The sequence below is a fragment of the Mesoplodon densirostris genome, chromosome 5 (assembly GCF_025265405.1).
Source record: "Mesoplodon densirostris isolate mMesDen1 chromosome 5, mMesDen1 primary haplotype, whole genome shotgun sequence".
Classification (NCBI taxonomy): domain Eukaryota; kingdom Metazoa; phylum Chordata; class Mammalia; order Artiodactyla; family Ziphiidae; genus Mesoplodon; species Mesoplodon densirostris.
The window spans coordinates 126,838,656-126,853,154 of NC_082665.1; positions in this window are offsets into that span (position 1 = coordinate 126,838,656).

Below are 14,499 nucleotides of genomic sequence, written 5' to 3' on the forward strand. Positions count from 1 at the left end.
TGGAAGAGTTTGAGAAGTATGGTTGTTAACTCTTCTCTAAATGTTTTATAGAATTCAACTGTGAAGACATCTGGTAGTGGACTTTTGTTCCTTGGAAGATTTTTAGTCACAATTTCAATTTCAGCGCTTGTGAATGGTCTGTTCATATTTTCTACTTCTTCCTGGTTCAGTTTTGGAAGGAAATACCTTTCTTAGAATGTGCCCATTTCTTCCAGGTTGTCCATTTTACTGGCATAAAGTCGCTTGTAGTAGTCTCCTATGATGCTTTGTATTTCTGCGGTGTCCGTTGTAACTTCTACTTTTTGATTTCTAATTTTATATGAGTCCTCTCCATCGTTTTCTTGATGAGTCTGGCTAAATGTTTATCAATTTTGTTTATTTTTTTATTTTTTATATATATATTTTTTATTAGTTTCTGCTTTATAACAAAGTGAATCAGTCATACATATATCAATTTTGTTTATCTTCTCAACGAACCAGCTTTTATTTTATTGATCTTTGCTATTATTTTCTTTGTTTCTATTTCATTTACTTCTGCTCTGATCTTTATGATTTCTTTCCTTCTACTAACTTTCGGTTTTGTTTGTTCTTCTTTTTCTAGTTCCTTTTGGTGTAAGGTTATATTGTTTCTTTCAGATTTTTCTTGTTTCTTGAGGTTGGCTTCTATTGCTATAAAATTCCCTCTTAGAACTGTTTTTGCTGCATCCAATAGGTTTTGGATCATCGTGATTTCATTGTAATTTGTCTGTAAGTATTTTTTGATTTTCTCTTTGATTTCTTCAGTGATCTCTTGGTTATTTACTAATGCATTGTTTAGTCCATGTGTTTGTGTTTTTTACGTTTTTTCCCCTGTAAATGATTTCTAATTTCATAACATCATGGTCAGAAAAGATGCTTGATATGATTTCAATTTTCTTAAATTTACTGAGGCTTGATCTGTGACCCAATTTGTGATCTATCCTTGAGAATATTCCATGTGCATGTGAGAAGAAAGTGTAATCTGCTGTTTTTGGATGACATGTCCTATGAATATCAATTAAATCTATCTGGTCTATTGTGTCATTTAAAGCTTGTGTTTCCTTATTAATTTTCTGTCTGGTTGATCTCTCCATTGGTGTAAGTGAGGTGTTAAAATGTCCCCTTATTATAGTGTTACTATCGATTTCCTCTTTTATAGCTGTCAGCATTTACCTTATGTATTGAGGTGCTACTATTTTTGGTGCATATATATTTATAATTGTTATATCTTCTTGGATTGATCCCTTGATCATTATGTAGTGTTCTTCCTTGTCTCTTGTAATGTTCTTTATTTTAAAGTCTGTTTTAATTGATATGACTATTGTTACTCCAGCTTTCTTTTGATTTCCATTTGCATGGAAAATCTTTTTCCATCCCCTCATTTTCAATTCTGTATGTGTCCTAGGTCTGAAGTCGGTCAGTTGTAGACAGCATATATATGGGTTTTGTTTTTGTTTCCGTTCAGCAAGCCTTTGTCTTTTAGTTGGAGCTTTTAATCCATTCACATTTACGGTAATTATCTATATGTATATTCCTATTACCATTTTCTTAATTGTTATGCATTTGTTTTTTAGGTCCCTTTCTTCTCTTGTGTTTCCCACCTAGAGAAGTTCCTTTAGCATTTGTTATAGAGCTGGCTTGGTTGTGCTGAATTCTCTTAGCTTTTGCTTGTCTGTAAAGCTTTTGATTTCTCCATAGAGTCTGAATGAGATCCTTACTGGGTAAAGTCATCTTAGTTGTAGGTTCTTCCCTTTCATCACTTTTAGTATATTGTGCCACTGTATTCTGGCTTGTAGAGTTTCTGCTGAGAAATCAGCATGAACCTTATTAGAGTTCCCTTGTATGTTATTTGTCTTTTCTCCCTTGCTGCTTTCAATAACTTTTCTTTGTCTTTAATTTTTGTCAATTTGATTACTATGTGTCTCAGCATGTTTCTCCTTGGGTTTATCCTGCCTGGGACTCTCTGCACTTCCTTGACTTGGGTGGCTATTTTCTTTCCCGATTGAGGGAATTTTTCAACTATAGGTCTCTTCAAATATTTTTCTGGGTCCTTTCTCTCTCTCTTCTCCATCTGGAACTCTTATAATGTGAATGTTGATGTGTCTAATGTTGTCCCACAGGTCTCTTTAGGCTGTCTTCATTTCTTTTCATTCTTTTTTCTTTATTCTGTTCCATGGCAGTGAATTCCACCATTCTGTCTTCCAGGTCACCTATCTGTTTTTCTGCCTCAGTTATTCTGCTATTGATTCCTTCTAGTGTATTTTTCATTTCAGTTATTGTATTGTTCATCTCTGTTTATTTGTTCTTTAATTCTTTTAGGTGTTTGTTCTTTAATTCTTCTAGGTCTTTGTTAAACATTTATTGCATCCTCTAGATCTTTACCTCCATTTTTTTCCCAAGGTCATGGACCATCTTCATTATCATTATTCTGAATTCTTTTTCTGGAAGGTTTTCTACCTCCATGTCATTTAGTTGTTTTTCTGGGGTTTTATCTTGTTCCTTCATCTGCTAGTCCTCTACCTTTTCATTTTTTCTATCTTTCTGTGAATGTGGTTTTCCTTTCACAGGCTCCAGAATTATAGGTCTTCTTGCTTCTCCTATCTGTCCTCTGGTGGATGAGCCTATCTAAGAGGCTTGTTCAAGCTTCCTGATGGGAGGGACTGGTGGTGGGTAGAGCTGGGTGTTCCTCTGTTGGGCAGAGCTCAGTAAAACTTAATCTGCTTGTCTGCTGATGGGTGGGGCTGTGTTCCCTCCCTGCTGGTTGTTTGGCCTTAAGTGACCCAGCTTTGGGGCCTACCTGACTCTTTGGTGGGACTAATGGCAGACTATGGGAGTGCTCACGCCAAGGAGTACTGCCCAGAACTTCTGCTGCCAGTGTCCTTGTCCCAAAAGTGAACCACAGCCCCCTTCTGCCTCTGCAGGAGACCCTCCAACACTAGCAGGTATGTTTGGTTCAGTCTCCAAGGGGGTCACTGCTCCTTTCCCTGGGTCACAATGTGCACACTACTTTGAGTTGCCCTCCAAGAGTGAGGTCTCTGTTTCCCCCAGTCCTGTTGAAGTCCTGCAATCAAATCCCACTAGGCTTCAAAGCCCAACTCTCTAAGAATTCCTCCTCCTGTTGCCGGACCCCCATGTTGGGAAGCCTGTCGTGGGGCTCAGAACCTTCACTCCAGTGGGTGGACTGTTCTCCAGTTTGTGAGTGTTCTCACAAACTGGAGGACAGTGTACATGTTCTCCAGTTTGTGAGTCACCCACCCAGCAGTTATGGTATTTGATTTTATTGTGATTGCAGCCCTTCTACTGTCTCATTGCAGCTTCTCCTTTGTCTTTGGATGTGGGGTATATTTTTGGTGAGTTCCAGTATCTTCCTGTCATTGATTGTTCAGCAATTAACTGTGATTCCAGTGTTCTTGCAAGAGGGAGTAATCACCTGTCCTTCTACCCCACCATCTTTAACCAATCTCCCGTTTGCTTTCTCTCTTCCTTCTTTCCACCCTTTCCACACTTTCTTGATGGAAACATTAGAATACTTTGAAAAATGATAGTGAGGGTGTTTAGTATCACTTATACTTTTTTTAAGCTACATTATGGGTTAAAAATATTTGTGTGGGCTCTTCTGAGGCCTTAAGCACTATGCATTACAAATGTACCTATGGTTCCCAACCAGCAACTTTACAAGCAGGTGTTTGGAATGCAAGGTTGTCAGTTTGAAGTTTCTTGTGCAATAATTTAAGATTGTGATGATGACTTTGAAGTTCTTTAAGATTCAGAAATGGCCTCTGAATTAACAAAGAATGAATGTTTAATTTATTTTTAATTTTGTTTTTCCATATTCTATTTCTTTGAAGAATGATAACCTATTGTATATGGTAGATATAATAACTCAATTGATCCCTCCGCTCCCCAATAAAACCTCTATTATTTGGTCAGATGAGATAACAGTAAATTTATAACACTCAGGAGCCTCCTTTGGTAAAATAGAAACCTATGATTCTAGGTTGTCTTTGAAGCCTAGGAAAAGTAACCAAGATGAATTGTTTCATCTCTCTGACTGAACAGCCTCTCAAGAAAAAAAAAAAAAACATACAAACACTTTTTGAAAAATGAGATAAAATGGTGTCTACTGAGTCATGATTTTGGGTTAGTGCAGGCTGAAAACTCCCAGGAGGGTCTACCCAGGTGTGTCTCAATTAGCAGTATGAGCTCCTAGGTCTTCTTTAGTTCCCTGAGTGTGGTCCAGTGATCTGTTACCTAATTTGTTCTGTGGTCTCATAGGGCCACACAGAGAAAGAAAAGAAGTATAAGAGGTTGCATAAGAGGTACAGCCAGCTTAAGAGATATACCTCGGTGTTATAGGAAGTTCTACCTCTTGAGTTCAAAGCCACTCACACCTTCTCTCTGCCTTTTATTTTATTTTATTTTTTTACTTTTATTGGAGTATAGTTGATTTACAGTGTTGTGTTAGTTACAGGTGTACAGCAAAGTGGATCAGTTATACATATACATATATCCACTCTTTTTGAGATTCTTTTCCCATATAGGCCATTACAGAGTATTGAGTAGAGTTCTCTGTGCTATACAGTAGGTTCTTATTAGTTATCTATCAATATTTTATATGTAGTAGTGTATATGTGTCAATTCCAACCTCCCAATTTATCCCTCCCCTTCCTTATCACCTGGTAATCACAAGTTTGTTTTCTACAGCTGTGACTCTACTTCTGTTTGTAAATAAGTTCATTTGTACCCTTTTTTAAGATTCCACATATAAGTGATATCATATGATATTTGCCTTTCTGTGTCTGACTTACTTCAGTATGTCACTCAGTATTGTCACTTATTATGATTATCTCTAGGTTAATTCATGTTACTGCAAATGGCATTATTTTGTTCTTTTTATGGCTGAGTAATATTCCATTGTGTATATGCACCATATCTTCTTTATCCATTCATCTGTTGATGGACATTTAGGTTGATTCCATGTCCTGGCTCTTGTAAATAGTGCTGCTATGAACATACAGGTGCATGTATCTTTTGGAATTATGGTTTTCTCTGGTATATGCACAGGAGTGGGATTGCTCTATTTCTTTCTGTGTTTAGACAATGGGGATGTGTGTGGAGACTATTCTTTGGGGGATCATGAGTGAATGAATGCAGTTTGAACTTCCAGATCCTCTTGCCTTTTCTAAACTTTCCTTGGCAAAGGTTCTGAAGGAGCCAAGGAAGGAAGGAGGGGCTGCAGGGGTTGGAATCCCTTTCACTTAGGCTAGTGCTTGTTCTCTCTTTTTCATCCCAGGCTGCAGCCTTCAGGCAGATGTGTGATCTGAAGCAGAGTTTTGGATGTTCCATTAGGGTGCCTGGGAGTGGGCATTAGGTTCGGATGAGAGGAGCTGTGGTTTCTGTGTAGAAGCATTAGACCTAGATTTGGTTCTGAGCAATTTCACTTCTAAATATTTATCCTAAGGAAATAATGCTGATGAGGATTAAGACTTATCTGTAAATCTGTAGAAATACTATCAGGGGAAGAAATAGAGTGCACTGATTAAGTGTTTTGCTCTGGCTGGGACCAGAATGTTCACGTTCAAATCCTAGCTCTGCAATTTACTGGATATGTGATCTTGAGCAAATTATTTAATTTTTTTGGTCAGAGTTTCCTCAGTTTCTGAAGGGAGGATTGTCACTGTTCCGGTTTTGCAGAATTCTTGTACACATTTAGTTAGTTAAGAGTTATAAATTGCTTAGCACAATGCATGCCATATATAAGCACTTGAATAAATATTAGCTATTACTTTATTATTATTATTGTTATTAAGTTTATCAAAGCATTGTTTATAACAATGAAAAACTGGAATGACATAAATATCCATTGGTAAGAAACTAATTAAAGAAACCATTATGGTTCCCTATAATATGAAACTGCATAGCTATTAAAGATGATGTTTCAGAAGACTCATTAAAGACATGGAAAAATATTGCTCAATGGGAAAAACAGTTATAAATACTACTCATAGGACAATTCTCTTTGTTAAATATATTTTATAAAATATATTTATAAAAATATAAATAATATACAGAAAAAGAGGACAGAAACCATACACACAAAGTGTTAGCCACAGGATACAGATGATATTTTTTGTTTCTTTTTGTTCTTAGCTGTATTTTCTAATATGAACAAGTGTTATATTTGTAATCAGAGAAAAGCATATGCATTTTATTTAAACAACAACACTTGGTTCCAGTAACTTAATCATTCTGTTTATAAAATGGGAGTAAGAGTGATGTCATGTCATAGGATTGCTGTCATTATGCTTTTAGTACTTTGCCTCTTCCTCACCTTGGGTGCCCTCAGCACCTGATATAATTAGCCCCACAACCATCTTCCAGTGCATTCTCCTGCCTCATTGTTTCACATCATTGGTTATTCTCTGAAATTATCTTGTTTGTGTATTTGTATTTTTCCTTTTTAAAAATCTTTTCTATCTGGAATGAAAACTCCCTATCTGGGGGACCTTATTGGCTTTTTTCACAGCTGAGGAGCTTAGAATATTGCCTGGCAGCTCAGGTATTCAATAAATAATTGTTGAAAGAATAATGAATATTAATAATTTTGCAGAGTGCTCCAGAAAGTTTTAATTAACTATTGTTATCAAAGGCAGAGATGTATTTCACTCCAAATGCTTAGAAAATAAACTAGATCAAAAGGCTTGTCTTTAGTTAATGAACATGTAAAACGTCACCTCCAGAGCTGGATTTACCAGATGTCTGGCCTCAGTTTTCAGGATTGATTAAAATAGCTATCTAGCTTAATTAGTGACCTAGTTATCTTGTCTAATCCTCACAGAAATACTGTGAGTTCTGTTACTTGTTTTACAAATTATTCTGAGATTTTGCAGATAAACGAGGTAAACAAGACCTAGAGAGGTTAAATAACTTGCTCCAGTTTACACAACTAATAGGGCCCACAGCTGGGACTGACATCCTGGGAGTCTGGCTCTCCAGTTAGTGCTTGTAACCAATGCACTATAATACTAATTCTAGGGAACTCAAAAAATTGCATGTATGTGCAATTATGTATACATTTGTGTATGCAGAACCAAGTACTCAGGTGATTGTCAATTCGGTGTTAGGGTTCAGTAATGTCAAAAGAGAAACAGGAATTGCACAAATCCAAAATTTTAAAAACTAAAAACTAAAAGAAAAAAAAATCAAAACCCAACAATTCTATAGCATTTCATACTTAAAAGCAACTTTCACATATGTTATCTCCTATTACTGACCCCAAATATCTTGAATCTGAAGTTAATCTTGGAAATATTTTATATACAAAAGATTAATAACCTGACTATGTAAAGAAAACTTAAAAATCAATAGAAACATGACTACTACTCTAAATAGAAAAATGAAATGGACATAAAAATTTAGATGAAAAATAAGAAATGCAAATGATTTTTAAATACATGAGGAAACATTTATGTTTATTATTAGTCAAAAAATTAAAGCAAATTAGTACAACACTGCAGTATCATTTTTGGTTAAACAAATTGCTAAACATTTGAAAGGTATAATTCTCCATGCACCAAGGAGAAGGGATATGGTACTCTTATAAACATATAGGAGTATAAATTAGGATAGACTTTATGGCAGTTAACTGGGCCTGTTATTTTAAGAATCCTAACATATCCATCTTTACTTTACTGTTCTTCTTCTAGAAAATAATCAGAAGTGTGGAAGGTATTACTGTTCATATTAGTGTTATTTATAATCATAAAAAAGAGTGCTCTCAACTTATAAAATAGTAGAGAAATAAATAATCATATACATTTTAAAGGATATTTAAAATTTTTCTAGAATAGTTCTCATGATTAAATTGTTGTGTGAAGAAAAACACAGGGGCCTAAATACTAAAATCACATTAAGATATATAGACATGCTAGGAAAAGTCTGGATTTTCAACAAAGTGGTCATAATAATTTCTTCTGAATATAAGATTGAGTGCTTTTATTTTTCTTCTTTATGTTTTTTTTTTCTACTTCCTATAGTTTTGAATAACAATCAGAAAAACAATTAAGCATCCCTAAAAATCAACATATAGTCCCCAAAGAAAGTGTAAGAACTTGCTGATTTGCCTCAGTGCAAAGCCCATTTCAACAATAGCTTTGGGTCTAGCAGTGGAACCTTTGCAAGTACAAATTTGAAAGCATCAGACCTTGAGATTGAAGGCAATTAAAATTTAGTAATTCAGACCCTAAAAACGATGGTCAAATTCAAGCATTCCAAATGCACTAAGAATTTTATGTAAGTGTTATGGGGAAATAAATGACTACAAACAAAGAAATAAAGTCCTTCTGGAATCTGCAGAATTTTGTCACACAGTCGTACACCAGATAGCTACTGTACTGGAGAAAAATTCCCTTCAGTCTGTTGTTAAATCTTTTTTCTGCCTCATTGCCTTCCTTTTGAAGCTTCGTTGCTTTTATGCTTATGGTTTTAACCACTATCGTTACCTCTGTTCTGCCAAAAATTAATGCACCATTTATACGTGATTTCTTCACCTGGCCCGCCATTCCTCTTAACTGTGCAGCTCAGACATGCAAGCACGTGAGTGGATGGCCCCTATACCCACCCAGGTTCAATGCATCTCCTCTTTCTGTGCTCTGCGTGTGGGCTACTCAGTCCTGCTTCCAAGGTACTCGGTTTTCATTTTCTGTTTTTACTTCTGTATCATGCGTGCTTCTCCCTTCTTTTAATAGTTTTTACTGCCTTAAAAATGATTTGTTGGCCAGGGTAGGGAGAATAAGATCTTGATTTTGTTCATTTTTCCATTGGTTAGTATAGGTTAGGTTATAATAAAGTAACAAGCAAGCCCCAAATTTCAGTGGCTTAAACCAGCAAAGGTTTCTTCTTGCTTATATCTCATGTCAGTTATAGATTAGCAAGGGCTTCTGGTTACATCATTTTTAACCCCAGTTCCAGGTTGATGGAGCAGCCACCATTTGGGATATTGCTGCTTGCTCTGGTAGCAAGAGTATCTCACACCTGCAATTAAATGCTCTGGGCTTGAAGTGACACTCAGTCCCCACTTCTGCTCACACCTCATTGGGCAGAACTTGTCCCATGACTCTACCCAACAACTGGAGAGAGGGTCAGGAATAGCCCAGTGAATAGATAGCTGAGAATAGTTAGGAAGCAAAACCAAGAGCTACTATATGTCTCCTAAAAGAAGTATTGTTGAGATTTTGTTTCTGATGGTTCTTGAGAGCCAGTTGCCCCTATTTAAACAACCCTATGCCTGTCAGAGTTTAACTGAATAGACAAACATTTTTATCATTTACCAGACCCTGTGCTAAGTATAGGGGGCATATAAATGAACATAACGAGATCTCAGCTTCAAGGAGCAACCTGTCTAGTTGGGAAGATATATATGAAGCTAAGAAATCATAAAGCTATATATGCCAAGTGCTATAACAGAGATAAGAGCCAAATTGTATGGAAGTACAAAGTGCTATGGAACCCATATAAACCCCATTCATTCAGGCAATATTGTCGATCAAAACATGGATGCATCAAGGAGGACAGAATAAGCCCCTTAGCCCTCTATATTCATGTCACCGCCGCCTCCTGCCAGGGTTGTGCAAGCATCTGCCTGTAACCTCCACATTAGCTGGGTGTCCCCTTGAGAAGCAGATAAGTTGGACCTACATTCTGTGTCTAGTGGAAAGGCCCAATCCTACTACACGATTGCTGTCTCTTTCCAGGAGGCCTCTACTCTCCTAGGCACCTCTAAGGGATTTTTATACAAGTCCAGCTCCAAGACAAGTCCCCTTATCATCCCTTCCAGCTAGACTGTACCCACTAGACTTATTCCTCCTCCCTTCCTGCCTGACTAGCTACCTTCTTCCTTCTTCCCTCCTTTCTTTGGTTTCAGTTTATTTCTGTCTCCATATCTTCCTCTCTTTCTTACTCTTTCCATATTTTCTTTCTTCCTTCTTTCCTATCTACTTATTTATCCTTCAGTTTCCTGAAACAATAAGTTTTTCTAAGCCAGGAAGAAGGAATTGGCTCATTGTTACTAGAACACTGATTCAAGGGAAGAACTGTAGTGTGGAAATTTGCCTGCTGTGCTGGCACCTAAAAGTCTTGACTTGGGACAAATAACTCTCTAGGCCTCAGTTTCCTCATGTGAAAAAAGAGGAAAGGCCTTTGAGATCCATTCTATCTCTATGAATCTGTAAGTCTATGAATATTTTAACAATGAAATGATTCATTTTTAGATTTCTAAACTTTAGTGTTTTAAAATACTGCACCTACAGTATTTTTTTTTACTTACAATTGAACTCTTTATAAGATATTTTCAAGACAACCAATTTTACACATCAGAAATGGTATCAAGAATATGAATTACAGGACTTCTCTGGCGGTCCAGTGGTTAATACTCTAAGCTTCAAATGCAGCGGCTGCGGTCCGATCCCTGTTCAGGGAACTAGGATCCCACATGTCACAAGGCCAAAAACCAAACCAAAACAACAACAAAAAGTATGAATTAGAACACAGACAACAATATGAAATGGGCATAAAACAAAGCTGAAGTGGACAGACAAGCAAATTCTCTTATTAATTTTTTTTTTTCTTTTTGCGGTATGTGGGCCTCTCACTGTTGTGGCCTCTCCCGTTGCGGAGCACAGGCTCCGGATGCGCAGGCCCAGCGGCCATGGCTCATGGGCCCAGCCGCTCCGCGGCATATGGGATCCTCCCAGACCGGGGCACGAACCCGTATCCCCTGCATCGGCAGGCGGACTCTAAACCACTGCGCCACCAGGGAGGCCCCTCTTATTAATTTATTAACACAAGCTTAAACTTTGTTAAAGAAAGATACAAAGAACTATGTTTTAGGAGAATTGCAGGGCATTCTGTTGAAGATTGAATTTCACAGTGTTATATCCCATGTAGGGAAAAAATAAGACTGTTTTTGGGTTGGCCAAAACCCTGATTGGGACTTGAACCCATGTGGCTGGGACTCGAAACTGACCAAAACCCACAGTTTTCCAACTGAGATCACACACCTGATTTCAAGACTTAATGAAGCTCAGGTTCTTGATGTCTCATCCCAGAAAAAAATTAGTGAGAGACAAAGTGACAGGTAAGAAGTGGATTTATTTGGAGAGAAATACATTCCACAGACAGAGTGTGGGCCATCTCAGAAGATGAGAAAGGCCACAGAAGAACTTTAAATCTTGCAAAAGTAACATATTATCAGCCCTTTAATAACCAAGGAACCAGGCTGCAAAAACTATAACAAAATTCTGTTAGACTCCCTAGTATTTTTTAAACTGGGTTATGGTGTTCATGTTAGGAAAAAAAAATGGATTTGCATTGGAATTTCCTAGATTGGATGCATAGTGAACAGTAATTCATCCTATGGAAAGTATTATTATCTTATCGGTCCAAGTTCTCCCCAGCAGAGGGGATAACTTGAGAGTTTATTAAAATATAAATTGCCAATCTGCATTCTCAGATTTGTTCACTTTCCAATTGCTGTATGCCTATCTAAATACCACCAATTCCTTTAACTCCTTGTATTTGTCAGCATGAGAAGCATAGAATAAAACCACATGATTATGCTTTCTCTTACAGTGACCTCCATCCTATCATATAAAATGAGATAATTTTTTCTTTATTGCTGATAATTGAACAGTATTGTAGCAACGTATTATTAAATCATTTATGTAGAATGACTCTGATGGGATCTGGATAATAGATTTGCGGATTTTTATTTGTTAACCAGTTGAGGAAAATTTACCTCTTAATTGCTGTTTTTAAAAATCATACATTTTTGGTCACATCCCCTTCCTAAATTCTGATGGTCATCCTCTCTGCAAAAATAAACACACACACATGCACACACACACACATATGTGCACAGTTTTGCCTACAATATCAATGACCCATAGATCTTTGCAGTCTATGAACCCTAGATTGAGAACCACCGCTTTATAACAGCTTGATCCTGATATGTGTATTTTCTGATTGGAGACTATAGTTTTCCTTAGTTTTAGAGTTTTCATACTCTCAGTAATGTCAGCAGAAGAAAAGAAGGTAGACATCCATTAATTTTGTATTGACATTTTTCTATTTACTCGTTTATTGGAAATGTGAAAAAAAACAAGCAAAACCTTTATGGATATGTTTATTTTAAGAAAAACAGATTAAGCATGACTGATCTTTAATATGCAGGTTGACAGCAATAGCATCATTTGGTCTGTCTGTTATGGGAATGAGTAGACATCTCTTCTCCAAGCCTTCTTCTTCCTTCTGGCACAAGGTTGACTACACTGTAGAGATCTTATAGTTGGGTGTGGCCATTTGACTGAGTTCTGGTCAACAGAATATGAAGTAAGTAATGCACATCCTTGACCTGTTCCATGACAGACCCTCAACACACGATCCTCATGACTTCATGGAGATGAGCTCAGAGATCTTGGAAGCCACATCTTGGATATAAGAAAAGCTTAAAATGGAAAAGACCTGGGTCTATTAATCACTTCTTGGAGGAAAGCTGCTGCTGTACTACCATTTTGGACTTCTGTGTTAAGCTAGATAAGTTTTGGGGTTTCTCTGTAGTAGCTGCTAAAAGGACCTGAACTACTACACAAGATTTACTGACTAATTCAGACACAAAACTACAGGGGGTGGGGTCACCAAGAGTGTTAGTGCTCAGTTTATTTCCAGCGTTTTGTGACATGTGCTGTTTACTTGTGACTGCTTAGGTGGAATAATACTTGATGTTATCTGGTTTCAACTTGAACTAATACCCAACAATGGACAAATGGCTTAAGATTCTTCCAGAGAAAATGTGGTGTAAAGAGTTCTAATAATACAAGCAGACATGGAAATCCTGAAGAGGCACATCTGCTGCTACTTCTCTAGGAGTTGAAAGAGGTCTTCAGCAGTCACATAGATGGTAAAAGCAACCACCTGACAAGATGGTGTAAAAAATTCAACCAACAGGAAGGCTAGCTGAATTACAGATAAACACCAGTCATTAACTAAACTTTGTCCCATATTGTACCTTGGGATATTAAGTAGTAACTGCAGTACATATACAAAATATGGGAGAGGGCATGTTCAATTAAAAAAATGATAAAGGTGTGCAATCAAAAATCCTTTAGAGAGAACTGATCTGGAAACTCAGGATCCTGTGTTCCATCTACTCCTTCAGAAGACTATAAATTTACCACAGTCCCTTGGACACTGTGGCTGTGGACACAACTGGGATTAGTCCTAATGGACAAGTCTGGACCCATGAGACTAAGGCTACCCCAATGGTGATCTCCTCAAATTAAAGAGTTGACCAATTTAGTTAAAAAATGTTTTTTCTCCTTTTCATGTATAAATACTAGACTTTTATACTGATTTATTCATTAAAAATTTTATTTTATATTGTAGTATAGTTGATTAACAATGTTGTGTTAGTTTCATGTGTACAGCAAAGTGATTCAGTTATACATATACATGTATCTATTCTTTTTCAAATTCTTTTCCCATTTAGGTTATTACAGAATATTGAACAGTGAACTTTTGGACTAGCTGGATTTTTGGCAGCTGCAATAACCTGCAATTTCAATTTCAACATTAAAACAATAATACTTTTCTATTCAGTTACTAAGCTTTATGCAGAATAATCTTGAGTGAGTTGAGAAACCCGTTATAAAATAAAGGTGATGGAGGGCAGAATTTTTCTTAAGTTTCAGACTTCTCAAATTTAATGAATTCAGCATGGGTTTTCTAGATGATTTACCTAGTGTCTAGACACTCCCTCTTGTTTCTGTAGGATCACAACAAACATGTGTTTAGGAAATCAGCCATTCTTTGTAGTGTGGGGAAAAGTAATTTGATTTTAAAAAAGTTAACCTGTTTTTAAATTTTATATCGGAATATAGTTGATTTAAAATGTTGTGTTAGTTTCATGTGTACAACAAAGTGATTTAGTTATACATATACATGTATCTATTCTTTTTCAGATTCTTTTCCCATATAGGTTATTACAGAGTATTGAGTAGAGTTCCCTGTGCTATACAGTAAGTCCTTGTTGATTATCTAATTTTTATATAGTAGTGTGTATATGTTAATCCCAACCTCCTAATTTATCCCTCTCCCCCACATTTCTCCTTTGGTAACCATAAGTTGGTTTTCTAAGTCTGTGAGTCTGTTTCTGTTTTACAAATAAGTTCATTTGTGTCATTTATTTTAGATTCCACATATATGTGATATTCATCTTTCTCTGTCTCACTTACTTCACTTAGTATGATAACCTCTAGATCCATCCATGTTGCTGCAAATGGCATTATTTCACTCCTTTTTTGTGACTGAGTAATATTCCATTGTATATATGTACCACATCTTCTTTATCCATTCCTCTGTTGATGGACATTTAGGTTGCTTCCATGTCCTGGCTATTGTAAATAGTGCTGCAATGAATATTGGGGT